General features: G+C 36.2%; 1 protein-coding gene across 18 annotated transcripts in view; it reads right to left on the bottom strand.

Annotated features, from left to right (window-relative positions):
- Positions 1 to 14,951, bottom strand: part of ARHGAP21 (Rho GTPase activating protein 21) — a 130,819-nt gene that overhangs the window by 78,083 nt on the left and 37,785 nt on the right. Inside the window, exon 1 of one of the 18 annotated variants that reach the window (XM_070600995.1) lies at positions 3,151 to 3,336. The exons of 16 other annotated variants lie outside the window; for them this stretch is intronic. The gene's annotated coding sequence lies outside the window, so the exon portion shown is untranslated. Of the gene's footprint in view, positions 1 to 3,150; positions 3,337 to 14,951 lie in introns of those variants that run through there. One more of the 18 variants, XM_070600994.1, reaches the window with a different exon arrangement.

Here is a 14,951-nt window from a genome sequence, read left to right as displayed (position 1 = left end):
TCACCAATTTCATTTTCTTTTCTGTTTGGAAAGACAGCTGGATAGTTAACATTCTCCAGCCAAACCTGCAGACTGAGTTCTAGTTGATGGAATGTGAAGGAAAGTAAAATGCAATATACAAAAACCAACAGTATCTCTACATACTACCAATAGGCAATTTTTTAAAATACCATTTAAAGTGTGAAATATTTAGGGAGAAATATTTAAGGATAAATCTGACAAAAGATTTGCAAGACCTGTAAACTGTAACTCCAAAACACTGTAGAGAGATTTAAAGAATATCAAAATAAATGAAGACGTATATGGTGTTGATGGCTCAGAAGACTCAGTATTGTTACAATGTCAACTCTCCCCAAGTTGATCTACAGTTTCAACAAAATCCCAATCAAAATCCAGGAGATGTTTATTTAGAAGCCGATAAGCTGTTTCTAAAACTCAATTTAAAATGAAAAAGACCTAAATATCCAAAACAAATTTGAAAAAGAAGAATGAAATTGGAGCACTTACACTGCAAGACTTCGAGACTTATTAGAAAGCTACAATAATCAAGACTGAAGCCATCTATGGAGACTCTGTATGTTCAAAACTAATTTATCATAAATGCATTTTAGTTTATCACCCCTTCTAGGATTTGGGGATTTTGCAAGGGGGGTTGGATAACACCAATCATCAACATGGGAGACTCAGGCTGAGTCTCAAGTGACGGCAAAAGTGATCATATGATTAGGGAGAGTTGTAGGGTTAAAGGTTATTATTCTAGGCTTAATTACCCAAATAGTTTAGTTAAGCTTTAAGTGGTGACTGGATACTCCTCTTGTGATACAAATGAGAGAATCACTTTATACACGCATGCAAGTTCCCCCTCCTCACATTCATTTGGTAAATAAATATTTATTGTGCACCTACTATGAAGTCAACACTGTCCTAAATGGTGGGGATACAAGGGTGAATAAAATATGCATAGTTTAGCAGGGTTTTTTGGTGAGGAAGATTGACCTGAGCTAACACCTGTTGCCAATCTTCCTATCTTTGCCCAAGGAAGATTGTTGCTGAACTAACATCCATGCCAATCTTCCTCTATTTTGTATGTAGGATGCCACCACGGCATGGCTTGAAGAATGGTGTGTAGGTCTGTGCCCGGGATCCAAACCTGCAAACCCTGGGCCACCAAAGCAGAGCGCACGAACTTAACCACTATGCCACCAGGCCATCCACTTGTCTGTTTTTTTAATTAAGCTTACTTTGAGATAATTATAGATTCACAAGCATTTGTAACAAAAAATACAGAAGGGTCCACATAATCTCTATGCAATTTCCCTCAAAGGTAACATTTTGGAAAACTACAGTACAATATTACAACCAGGTAACTGACATAAATACAATCCACCCATCTTATTCAGAGTATAGTTTTACTTGTACTCCTGTGTGTGTGTGTGTGTGTGTGTGTGTGTAGTTCTATGAATTTTTATCACATTTACCACCAGTCAAGATATAAAATGGTTCCATTACCACAAGGATCTCTCCTGCTGCCCTTTCACAACCACACCCACTCTCTCCCTCCACCCCTTACCCAGCCCCTAACGCTAGGCAACACTGATCTGTTCCATGTTTCTACCATTTTGTCATTTCAAGAATGTTATATAAATGGACTCATACAGTTTGTGAAGTTTTGGGGTTGGCTATTTTCACTCAGCATAATTCTCTGGAGATTCATCCAAGCTGCTGCAGATATCAATAGTTCATCCTTTTTATTGCTGAGTAGTGTTTCATGGGATGGACGTACCACAGTTTGTTTAAAGGACATCTGGGTTGTTTCCAGTTTTTGGCTATTATTATGAATAAATGCATTACGAACATTCATGGACAGGTTTTTGTGTGATTATGATTTTCATTTCTCTGGGATTAATGTCCAAGAGTGCAATTGCTGGGTCATATGGTAACTGCATGTTTGGTTTTACAAGCAACTCTCAAACTGTTTTCCAGAGTGGTTGTAGGATTTTACATTCCCACCAGCAATGTAAGAGTGACTCAATTTCTCTGCATCCTTGCCAGCACTTGGTACTGCCATTATTTTTTATTTTAGTCATTGTGATACTGACTGAAATTATAATTTGCATTTCCCTAATGACTATTAATGAACATCTTTTTATGTGCTTAGTTGCCATCTCATTACATAATTTTAAAGCACAAAACAATCTGTAAGATTTAGTCCAGGTAAGTGAACCCTTTCACGTTACACATGAGGAAACCGAGGCCCAGATTAGTTAGTGATTTATTCCAGATTATTTATGCCCAGTATCAGAGCAAGAATTAAAATCATAGTTTCCTGCATCTGAGACTAGAATCTTTCCCATATGTCACATTATTTTTCATCATCTCTTCTATTCTGTAGTCTGCATAAATTTTTCCCTCCAAAAGCGCTTTGATCTAACTTATTATATTTTTAAATACCATTTTTCTGCAGGACTCTAATTTTAAGACCTCAAAAACTTTACCTGTATTAAATTGGTTTCTAGTGTGTTATTATGATCTGGCCTCACAGCTCCAAAATATATTCAGATTTTCTTTCCTTTTCCTTTGAATCGTATAGATAACTCTCCTGGGTCACGGTTTCATGCTTCAAGTTTCCAAAGTGAGCCTATGTCTCGTTCTACCACGTTCTTTATAAAAATGGAGATGGGGCTTTTTTCCTTCCTGCAAGCTAATTAAGAATTTTTTTTTTTTTTTTAAAGATTTTGTTTTTTCCTTTTTCTCCCCAAAGCCCCTCTGGTACATAGTTGTATATTCTTCGTTGTGGGTCCTTCTAGTTGTGGTATGTGGGATGCTGCCTCAGCGTGGTTTGATGAGCTGTGCCATGTCCGCGCCCAGGATTCAAACCAACGAAACAGTGGGTCGCCTGCAGCAGAGCGCGCGAACTTAACCACTCGACCACGGGGCCAGCCCCAAAGCTAATTAAGATTTTTGAATGCAACACATCACAGCTCAGTTGTCTCAATTATTCCACGCTCTCAAGAAGATCACATTGAATCCTCTCTAATCTCCTATCTTTTCCCTACAGGAAAGAAGGGAGGGTTATATTTCTTTCTACAGAGAAAGAGAAGATAAAGAGAAATATACATCTGAGCCTTCTTCCCTCCTTCTCCTACTTACCCACACAGCCTTTTTTCTGTTGGATTTTCCAACAAGGGGAAATGGCAGGCACAAAGTGAAGGACACAGCAGGCACAGATTCCTCCACTCGAGAAGACCCCCAGCACGTCTCCCTCTACACACATCTCATCTCCCCACCGTGAGCACCGATTCATGTTCCAGCAGCATCAGAGCACAAGATGCCAAGAAGCGGCTGGAATAATAGCAGTTAAATTCCTGTGGACTAAGACCTGTCATTTGATTCCCTTAAAAGACTTCATAACAAGGTCACTTGATTGAATAATAAACTCAAGGTTAAAAGAAACCAAAATAAAGGATAAAAGCTAACTCCATAAAAACTAGATATAACAACCAGACAAAGCAACCTAAAAGAAGAGTGAGAGAAAATTTAAAGGGAAAACACTAATCATGTAATAATAAAGGTAATAAAAACCTCACAGAAGGGAATGCAAACTGGCATAAGGGAATTTTTCGGGATAATGGAAATGTTCTAAAAGTAGATTGCAATGAAAGTCTCACAACTGAATAAGTTTACTAGAAACCACTGAAATGTACACTTAGAATGGATGAATTTTATGGCATGTAAATTACACTTAAAGATATTTTTTAAAAACTTGCATCGGTAAAAAGTACAAAGTTTACATGGTAGCCAGAGGTGAAAGACACAGGGCTGTCATGAAAAGTAAAAACAAGAGAGTTATGAAAGAATACACAATGAATATACAACCCCTAAGCTGTCTTTTGTAATTATTTGTACTTTAAGGAGAACGGGGAGAGCTTCCTAGTATACTCCAGGAATCATCCATGAAAAAGCAGAAGAAAGCATTATATTGTGTTCATCTTAAAAGATTCTAATATCCATTCCATCGCATACTTAGGATTATGACCCCTATTCCTATGGATTCTTTGAAAATATTTTGTTATTTTCTTTATCTTATCACTGATAACATTAGTAGTACCCGTTACTTAAAGAAAGATTTGCTTCCTTATTTTAGGGCCAAATTTTTTCATGGTGACACAACACCTTTTAAAAATGTCACTTGCTGAGAAAACACAACACAGGATTTGAATGTGTGTGTCCTTAGGGTTTTGTCTTCTTTTAAATAGTTGAATTGTGGGACTTTCACATTTATGACTGCCATCTGGCTTGATGTCTCTTCTTTCATTACTTGGGGAGATGGCATGGTGGGGATGAAGAACGTGGCCTCTGGAGCCAGACGACCCGGGCCCAGGTCCTTGACTTATCAGCTGTGGACCCTGGGGAAGTTCCTTGGCACATCTGTGCCTCAGTGTCTCATTTTTAATATAAGGATGATAATAATAGTGCCTTCTTCATATCCTTCTTATGAAGACTAAATGACTTAGAGTTCGTAAACTGTTTAAAGAGCACATCACACATAGGAAGCACTATTTCTAAAAAAAAATTTTTTAAACCACAGGGGTCACCAATACATAAATGCTCATTTCAAAAATGTATTACAACAGCCCTTTTCAGATCCTCAAGAGAATAGTGTATATATCACAGTTTTGTCTGAAGGGAAAAACAAAATCTTGAATATCCATAAAACTTTTTACTAGATTTTTACATATATCACCAGTCAGATGGAGAAATGGGCTTATGGCAGTTGAGTAATTTGTCAAAAACAGGTAGTAAGCAACAAGGCTAACCTACTCTTTCCTCTCTATGCCATGAGCAGAAAAGGAATAATAGTATGGTTTTATACATTTAGATATTGTTTATCTTTAAAGCACTTTCTCCACAGTCCTAATGCCACAGAGAATTAATCTTACGGTAAATTATTCCTCACATATTGGGTTTCTTCGATGGGGCATTTCTCCCCAAAATTTTTCAACGTGTGGAAATCTGATGTTTTTAATTAAAAGGTTTGTTTGTTTGTTTGTTTGTTTGTTAAACTCCAACTGAGTTAAAAGACTCTCAAAGAAATTTTTTTTTTTTAAATATTGGCACCTGAGCTAACAAGTGTTGCCAATCTTTTTATTTTTTTCTGCTTTTTCTCCCCAAGTCCCCCCCAGTACATAGTTGTATATTTTAGTTGTGGGTCCTTCTAGTTGTAGCAAGTGGGACGCTGCCTCAGGATGGCCTGATGAGCAGTGCCATGTCTGAGCCCAGGATCCGAACCAGCCAAACCCTGGGCCGACAAAGTGGAGCGCTCGAACTTTACCACTTGGCCACAGGGCCGGCCCCCCAATTTTTTTTAATATGTTAAGTATGCCTGGCAACTCCTGACTTGTAGCTTCTGTTTAGGGAATCTCTTTCTAAAGGTTTTTTTTTTTTTTTTTGTCAATCCAGATTACTAATAATTAGAACCACTACTATTTAGATGTATCTACAGGTATTTTTCCAAAAGTTCATTCTGGTTTTCAGTGGATATTTTGGTATTTAAGAGATGGAAGATTATGATTAAAGAAACTGTAACCCTCTCATGACTTTAAGCTGAAAAATCTAGATGACTTTAGTCCAAAATATTTCAAATTAAACACTTAGACTTAATTTTTTAAAATATGACTCAATTTGTAAGCTTAGTATTTATTTGGACATTCATTTATAATAGCTGTCATCTATGTGGACTGGGTCCTTTCTGCTGCTGTTCCTATATGGTTTCATTTATGCATTATTTTTAATCAGCTGGTATTTTCCTATGTGATTTCCTTCCTTATTCGGGGTTCTGGTTTTTAATGTAATTTTACCTACACAGCACTTTTCTCTCTCTGATTACTTTATTTTAGATCCCAACATTTCAGACACAAGTTCTTAATTCCTCATTTTCAGAATTTCCCCATCATAGAAGATAGCTATTTTAAAATCTGACATAAATGAAAAAACTGGAAAGAATGTGGTGAAACTTCTAGAAATATTTCATAAATAGTTTAGTCCTCACTACTATTATGAATTTAAAAAGTTATTTCCAATTTCTTTATGACACAGATAATCTGGTAACAGTGTTAGTCTCACAGAATGACAAGAAGGTGAAAATCACAATGTACTTCTCTTCATAACTGATGACCCATTTAGATCAATTTCCTGAGCATATTCTCTGAATTGTTTTATTAGGAGTGATAATGGGTTTAGATGACATTTATTTAATTCTCTCCCTTGGGCCTCCTTGTGACTGACAATAAACGTTTTCATGATAACAGGGGAAGTCTGAGCTTGTTTGCTAAAACAGAGAACTCACTTTCAAAATGATACCTGGAATGAGAATTCTTACCGTCATCTGGCATTTGTATAATTTTCCTCTTTATGACTCTGAGTCCAGAAGCAAGCATGACTGAATCTAACAAGCGTATTTTCTGCATTCATTCTTTCTTCTTGGAATAGCCTCTGACACTACTTTCTAAATTGGTCATTAAAAATATTCATTAAAATAAAGGAGGGTGGGAAATGTGACTAACTGTTTGCCAGAAAGAGGAGAAAAGGGTGGACGAACAGCTGGCTAGTCTCTGCTGTGGTTCACTGATTTTCTCTGGTCTATAAAATTCCATTGTGAATATAACGCATCTTATTTATCTATTATCCTATAAATGGTAATAAGGGTTTTTCCAGTTATTTTGCTATTACAATTTTTAAAAAAATGTTGCTAAGAATATCTCCTGACTATAAAGACATCCTGTATGCCATAATTTCTTTAAAGTATTTACACAGTATTTACCTGGTTTCTTTAAGGTATTTACCTGGTACAAGATACGTCTTTATAGTAAAATGCCAGAAGATGGCCAGTTAATATAGTAAGTTTCAAATGTGTCATTCAGAATCCTGATCTGGACTATGGCCATGAGCAGCCACTACCACAATCTATCCCCACCATCCTCCTCCACCGACGGGGACACATGGTCAGGACACCACCTGCCCTCTGACATGCACTTTGACTCAGCTCAATATTTCACTCTCAAAGTTTCTTTCATACTCCTTTAGTGCTTTCCTCGGAAATATTAAAAATCATATCACTTTTTAAAAAATGGTTTATGACTTTGATTTCAGAGAAAAAGAAATCAAATGAAAAATATTTTTATTAAGTATTTTGCACACACTGCATATATTACAGGGTTGTTTCCTGAAGAATAGAAAGCCTAAATTCTACTTTATATAGGGGAAATATTTCCCCTTCAAGATACACCATTCACTATACCAAAAATTCTTCAAATATTAACCATAACTAAACATGAGGATAAATGATGGCAACAGTTCCACTTACCCCCAGTGAGCATTTATTTACTGAGCATGACCCATGTCAGCATTGCCATGTTTAACTATGCTTACAACTTTGAGAGGAATACATTTACATTTTTAAAAAATGAGGCTCAGAAAAATTTAGTGACTTTCCCATAGTCACAAAACAAATTGACTCCAATTCTGGAGATCTTTCCTCCAAAAAATAGCTCTCCATCCAAAATTGTACAAGAACTCAATCTGATTCCTATATATTCCTGTGAAATTTTGAATTGCTTACCCAGGACTAAGTTTTTCAGAAAAAGAATGTTGGTTAAGCCTTAAAATACTAATGACTTCTAAACAATATTTCATTTTTCAAAAATGGTCATCAGTCCCTTTACTAATAGCAAATAAGACTAAGTATACATTAAACTAACTTGTATTTATTTAATCTAATAAATTATTCTCCTTACACTACATGGCACACTTAAATCCACAGAGAAGAATCCACACAGAAGAAAGGTCCACTGTACACTTCAAGCATTTTCTTTTTTAATGAAACTTAGATCTTGCAGAAATAAAAATTCCAACCTAAATACCTATGACAAGCAAAACTTTCCAGAAGTTGATCAGTCTGACTGTTGAGTATCTTCAGAGCATACTAGGAATGGGTTTATAACGAATAATGAGATATTTGGATTGCCAAAATTATTGAAATCTGCTTTACATAAACTCTCGTTTACTTTTTTTTGGGTAAAGGAGCACGGAATAAAATGACTAAATGAAATACACATCTAAAATGAAAAAAAAATCTAAAAATGTCATTTTAGCCATTCATGTACTTCCTCAACAAACCATATAGCAGTACTGTATAAAGAAGTATTAAAATTTCTGTTTAATTGCTTTTTCCTTTCCTACATTGTAATAAATATTGAACTTCCACAAGGCAGGAAGAGAGGCAAATGATGAAAAGAAAGAAATAATTTACTAACTACATATTTAAGAGTATAACGGTAGTCAGTCACATTTAGCACACCCAAAACAACAACAGAACATTACATCAAGGTAGCTATTTGCAGTTTAAAACAATTTATCCTAGCACAAGCATCTTGCTCCTACCCTCAAAGTCTAACAAGCTCTATGGAGCTTTTATAATCAATCTATTGTCTTTTAAGTATGTCTACCAAAATCAGGCAACAGCTTTAGTTGCATTCTTCGTTTGCTCCTAACCTGCTAGGAAGCATCTGCCAATCATAAAGATGCAATGATAGATGATCATTTAGTGTGACAAACAAACCTCTCTCTTTTCCAAATATAGCACTATACTGATAGAACTGTCTTCTTAAATAGGAAGTTAACCAGTTCCTAAAATCTCCTTCCACGAGATTTTCAAATCATAAAGGAAAGATACTGCATTTCCAAAATATTTTTCTGCTAAGAATGTCTGAAGGAATTTCTTTACTGATCTAAAGTTTAGTTATGCCTTTCACTAACACTGTTCTCTACAAGCAGAGAAGGACACTGAAGGAAAGATACTACACTAAAATTAGTCAGAAAAAAAGTGAGAATTCTCGTCCACTTCTACTGGGACTACAATCTGTCTGTAAACCTACTTGGCAATATTTATCAACAGACTAAAATTTTATACCTTTTAACCTGGTAACTAATGAAATAATCAGAGAGAGGGCAAAGATGCACTTTACAAGATGTTCATTCCAAGGTATGATAAACTCAAATTGGAAACTAAATGTCCAACAACAGCAACACAGAGGAATAGTTAAGTAAATTATGACGTGTTTACTGAAGTCATGAAAGAGAAAATTTTTTAATGGCATGGGAAAATGCCCGAAATATAATGTTAAGGAAAAAAATAAGATAGAAAACATCACAGTATGACCAAAATTACTTTAATCTCTCTCTCTCTCTTTCTCACACACACATACCCCCTTTGGAATAGGCGGTCAGTTTCCTTTTTTCCCAAATAATTCATAGATTTTCTACAGTGAGCATGCATGCAAGCAGCGGTAACTTTTCACATCAGCCTGCAATGTGTGCAGCATATCCCTTGCTGACAAGATGTGTTCTGAAAACTTCATCTGTGCCAGCTGAATAATCTACTCCTTTCTCGGTGCCAGAGTGCCCTATAGCAGAACTTCCCGACCAGCATCCTCCCAGCCTCAGAGGCAGTCTCCCAGGCCCTCCACTGTAGAGAGCACCTTTACGTATATCATAATTCCCTGTTTCCACATCTCTCTCTTCCATCAGAAAGCAGCTTCCTCAGGAGAGGGTCTACGCCTTGTTCCAGCGCCCAGGACAAAACCTGACAGACGTCAAAAAGGAATTAAAATTTAAAGGAACTAAATGACCCAAGTTTACACAAAACAAGGATAATACTGAAAGAGGTTACTTTAAAACCTTGTTGAGGAATTGCTTCTGTTTACTTATTTCCCCATTTTTCTCATTTGAGACAGTAAACGCAAATAGCTCTATTTCACATCAAATAGACAAAAAGAAATAGACACAAACTTCAAGTAGATATCTATTTTTTTACACAGATTTTCTTGTAAAGAAGTTCTATTACCAGATAATATAATAGAGTTATTTTCAGAAGCTATTTTCTGATATGAATAAAATCTTGTTTACTCTGAATCAGAGAACAGATTGTATTTTTAGGTTAAAAGCAATTATCTCTCTGCCCTTTGGGCAGCCAGGGATCTCCAAATTAAGAGTCAAGCTTAAATTTCAGTTCATCCTAGCTACCAATGACAAAGTACAGTCCCCTCTGAACAGATGCAAGTGATACCGAACATGTATGCGGGCTAGAGAAGATACAGGTACAGGAGAAGGCCAGACCCACATCACGTAGTTTCACTATTTTGTGTGAAGCTCTGTAAGGATCCAGAGTATCAGAGACTCATCTTACTAAATGTACATACGAGTAAGTTTTCCACATCTAAGTTAATTATTTTGGATTATCAATGACAGTACATTGGCAACCAATGGTAATAGCTGACTCAATTTCATTCGTCTGAACTATAGAGACTATATAATTTTACAGAATTTTATATAGCTAGAAGGAAACATGGAGACTATAATCCAACTTGGTCATTTACCATTTTATAGAATAGAATATTGAGTCTCTGAGCGGTTAAGTAATTGGCAAGAGGTGCACAATTACTGGTGACCCAAACTATTCCTTAGGGTCCAAACTGAAGCAGGGTAGACCAGGAAGAGAGTATTACTCCAACGGGTAGGGAACAAATAGAAAAACAATGCATAAAAGATGCTGAAGTGGTTCTTTACATACGCAAAAATATAGGTCTCTCTATGTCAGCTAGAGCAAAGGCACCCCATATCAGGCATGAACTATTCATTTACTCACTACTTTCTCAATGAACGAAGATTATCATAGTCTGACTTCTCCAGGAGAGCAAGGGCATCTTGATACACAAAGCAAGCTCTGTCCTACAAAAAACTGTGCCCCAGCAAATAGGAAGAAGGTGGAAAGCTTAAAGGAGGGAGCATACAACGCACTTAAAATTACTGAATCTTAGAAATAGGATGTTCTTCTCTTTCTCCCTTTTACTTTTTCCTTACCTTTTGCTGAAAGATAGCTTAAAACAGAAACGCAGTATACAAAATATCAAACACACAGCTGCTCTGTGTGGGGAGAGGGGCAGGGGAGTTTATACAGAAATCTGCTCCATTCTCTTAGTTCTTCGGAAACTCTGTTAAGGAGTTTAAAAACCAGAGACCTAGTTCAACCAATTTATTTTACAGAAACTGAGGCCCAGAGAGACTTGCTAATGGTCTCATTAGCTAATTAGTGACACAGCCTGGACTAGAACCTACGTTTCCAGTGTCCTGATCCTAAACTTTTCGACTTCACCGCACCACTAACAGACTGTTTTAGCCATTCGGGGATAGTAGCCAAGGAGTAATACACCGTTCTTTTTCCTCGTATAATTTATATTTATTAGACACATAATATACTTTCACTAAAGACATTAAAAATCAAATTTTCTATAATTTCGTTAAAAAAAATAAAGCTAAGCAAAAAGAAAACAACTTAGCTCCCGTTCCCCCTCTAGAGAAAATTGATGTCAATATTTTGGTGTACATATATCCTTCCAGACTTTTTCATATGTAAATATATACAGATACACACTTTAGAAAAATGCTCTTCTAAGCAGCTTATTTTTATTTAATATGTTATGAATGTCTTTCCACGTTAATATAATACACAACTACACATTAAAGACTGCATGGTATTTCACCATATGAATAAATCATTGTATTTATCCACTCTTCTCTTTGTCATTTAGGTATGTACACTGTTCATTAAACTTTTTTATAGTACCACTACTACTACTACTATTATTACTACTACTATTATTACTACTACTACTACTATTACTCCTCCTACTACTATTATTACTGCTACTATTACTACTACTAGTCCTATTACTATTATTACTACTACTACTACTCCTTCTCTAACCACCTTGTAGACCAATCTCTGTGAAAAGCCAAGAGTAGTTCATTAGGATAAATTCCTACGGGTGGAATGCTAGATCAAATAGTTATTTTTTGTTTGTTTGTTTTTAGACAAAATTTCAAAGTGCCTTCTATAAAATGAGGAACCAAGTCACAAATCCACTGACAGCATATGAGTCGGCTATATCAACATTCCAGACAACACTGGGTAGTTATTTTTTAATCTTTTAATATGCTAAGATGGAAATGGTCCTTATTGTCTTAATTTTTTGTTTCTTTCATTAGTCGTGAGGGTAAACATCTTTCCATGTCATGTACTATTCTTAAAGACCTATAATATAAATAAGACAGAAAAGATTATAGAGATGGTCTGCAGCTTGTCCAAGATTAAAGTATGAAAGAACACGTTGTCATGGGAGTTCAGAATACAGTTCTCAAACAATCTTATAAATGAGGGTTCACAGGAATGTCTTAACACACAGGAGGAGAATCCAAAGCAAACTCCTTGAGAACTGCAAAGAGAACTGAAAATACACAGGAACTGAGGGGTGACCACCTGGGAAGCAGACCCCAGATCTCAGAGAGGAGACAACAAACCCCCCAGGGAAAGGGGGTCTAACTGTCTCACGCTGAGATTTGTCACACACTGGGATGCACCCCAACTTCAGGCAGAGACGTGAGAGCGGGGACAGCTTTGAGTTCTGGTCCAGCAAAGACAAATGACACGAAGTGAGCTAACAGCATCCACAGTCCCTGGGGAAGACACGGCTTGGAGACGGAGCAACTGGGATGCCATCCAATTTCTCATGTGGCCACATACAGTCCACTTATGCCCTTTCAAATGCATCCCTGTTTTTCTAGGTTGAACTCATTTCTGTTTCACTTATCTCAAAAACCTAGCTAAGTAAAAAATTCCAAATGCAGGAGAGGTCCTGGTTTTATAATTTGTTCATGAAAAGTTATGCTTAAATATCAATAAGTACTTTAGTATTCACATTTTAGAAGCATTCGTGGAGCTTACTATTTAAAGGAACCCGGGGATAAGGCCTTTTGGAAAGCAATAAATTATTTTAAGCACTCCATAATTTATGTCCTATAAATACATTGCCCTTCAACATAATGTTTTTCTGGAAACCACATTACAAAATGGATCATTTTAACAGAAAAAAATGCTTTAATTGGATAAAACACAGAAATGATTCAAGAATATATCAGAAAAGCAAAGATACAACAATTAGAAACCTCTAAAACATTTACAAGTGCAAACTTAGGATTTTTAAGTGAGCATAAATATAACAGCTGCACATTATACAAGAAGGATCTTAAAGTATTATAATGTACATACAATACTCATAAAAAATACAAGCCAACATCCCATAAATTTTACTAAAAATTTATAAGTCAGAAAAAAGAAACATTAATCATTCAGATCATCCTGAACAGCCAAAAGGGAACTATACACTGAAAGAAGGGCCTTTTACCCTCCTTTGCTTTGGTTATACGGCAGGTATTGATGGTTGCACTGATGCCACAGGGCACTTCCTCAAATGCTGGCTGGCTAGACCATCTCCCAGATCAATTTCTAGATCTTTGTTGAATGATACTGAAACTGTTGTGTTAGAAGTAACTCAAATTTTGATTAAATAATTATAGTTTCCACAGGAAGAAACCAGAATGTGTCTTCTTATAAACTAGTCCTACTTTGTGAAAACGGATTTTCCTATATCCACTTTAGCTATGCTCAAATGGCAATTCCACTCACTCTCTGGATCTATCTTTATATGATATATTTATATAAATTTTTAATTTAATAAATTTTATTTATTATATATTTATATAAAAAATCTTTATATTTGAGTAGATATTTTCAAGGCAAAAAATATTTAATAAGTAGTTCTTAAGGACTTCTGAAAAATAAAGGCCTGGGACTGATACTAACTTGCTTTGGCTACTCAAATAGAGACTACTCGAAGAAACTCAAAATTATACGACAGTATTCCTATTTTATGGATTTTTAACACTGTACTCAAAGAAATGAGGAAGCTTATTCAAGTTCATACATCTAGTGAATGACAGACCAGAGATCTCAACAGCCACTTCACAAAAGAGGAAATACAAACAGTCAATAAGTATAAGAAATGACGCCCAACCTCATCAGTTATCAAGCAATGCAAATTAAAACCATAATAAGAGGGGCCAGCCCCATGGCCGAGTGGTTAAGTTCCCGCACTCTGCTTTGGCAGCCCAGGGTTTCACCAGTTCAAATCCTGGGCGCAGACATGGCACCACTCATCAAGCCATGCTGAGGCGATGTCCCACATGCCACAACTAGAAGGACCCACAACTAAAATATGCAACTATGTACTGGGGAGATTTGGGGAGAAAAAGCAGAAAAAACAAAACAAACCCATAATAAGATACTGCTACACACATGCCAAAATGGCTACAAAAAATTTTTAACTGGCAATCAATTATTGGCAAGGACATACAGTAACAAGAATTCTCAAATATTACTGATGGGAGTGTAAATTAGCACAACCACTTTGGTGGAAAAACTGCTTGGTGGTATCTGTAAAGTTCGGCCCTAATTGTGCATACCCCATGTCCCAGTGACTCCTCGGCTAGGTATATACTCAGCAGAAATCCATACGTATAAAGCCACGCGCCAAATGTGCATAGCAGCATTATTTGTAACGGCCAAAAGTTGGAAACAGCCCAAATGTCCACCAAGAGTAGAATGGACAAATAAATTGTGGTATATTCATACAACGAACGACCATAAACAGCTTTTTAAAAATTTACAGCTAATGTAACAACACGGATGAATTTCAAAGGTAACACTAAGTGAAAAAGGTCAAACACAAAAGGATGCATACAATGTGATAAGATTCATAATAAAATTCAAACCAGGCAAACCAATACATGGCGATTATCTTTAGGGGAGAGAATAATGACAGCAAGGGGCAGAAGAGAGGCTACTAAGGAGCTGCTATTCTGTATCTTGAGCCAGACAATGATCCACAGGTGTGTTCACTTTGTAACATTCACTGAGCTCTGTATTTATGATGTATGCATGTTGTGGATGGCTGTATTTCCATTTAAAATGTTTACGTTTGTGAAAACAGTTCATGTTT

Source organism: Equus przewalskii, chromosome 30 (assembly GCF_037783145.1).
Source record: "Equus przewalskii isolate Varuska chromosome 30, EquPr2, whole genome shotgun sequence".
Taxonomy (NCBI): domain Eukaryota; kingdom Metazoa; phylum Chordata; class Mammalia; order Perissodactyla; family Equidae; genus Equus; species Equus przewalskii.
The sequence above is the reverse complement of the archived record's forward strand: the minus strand, read 5'-3'. Positions and strand labels throughout refer to the sequence as shown.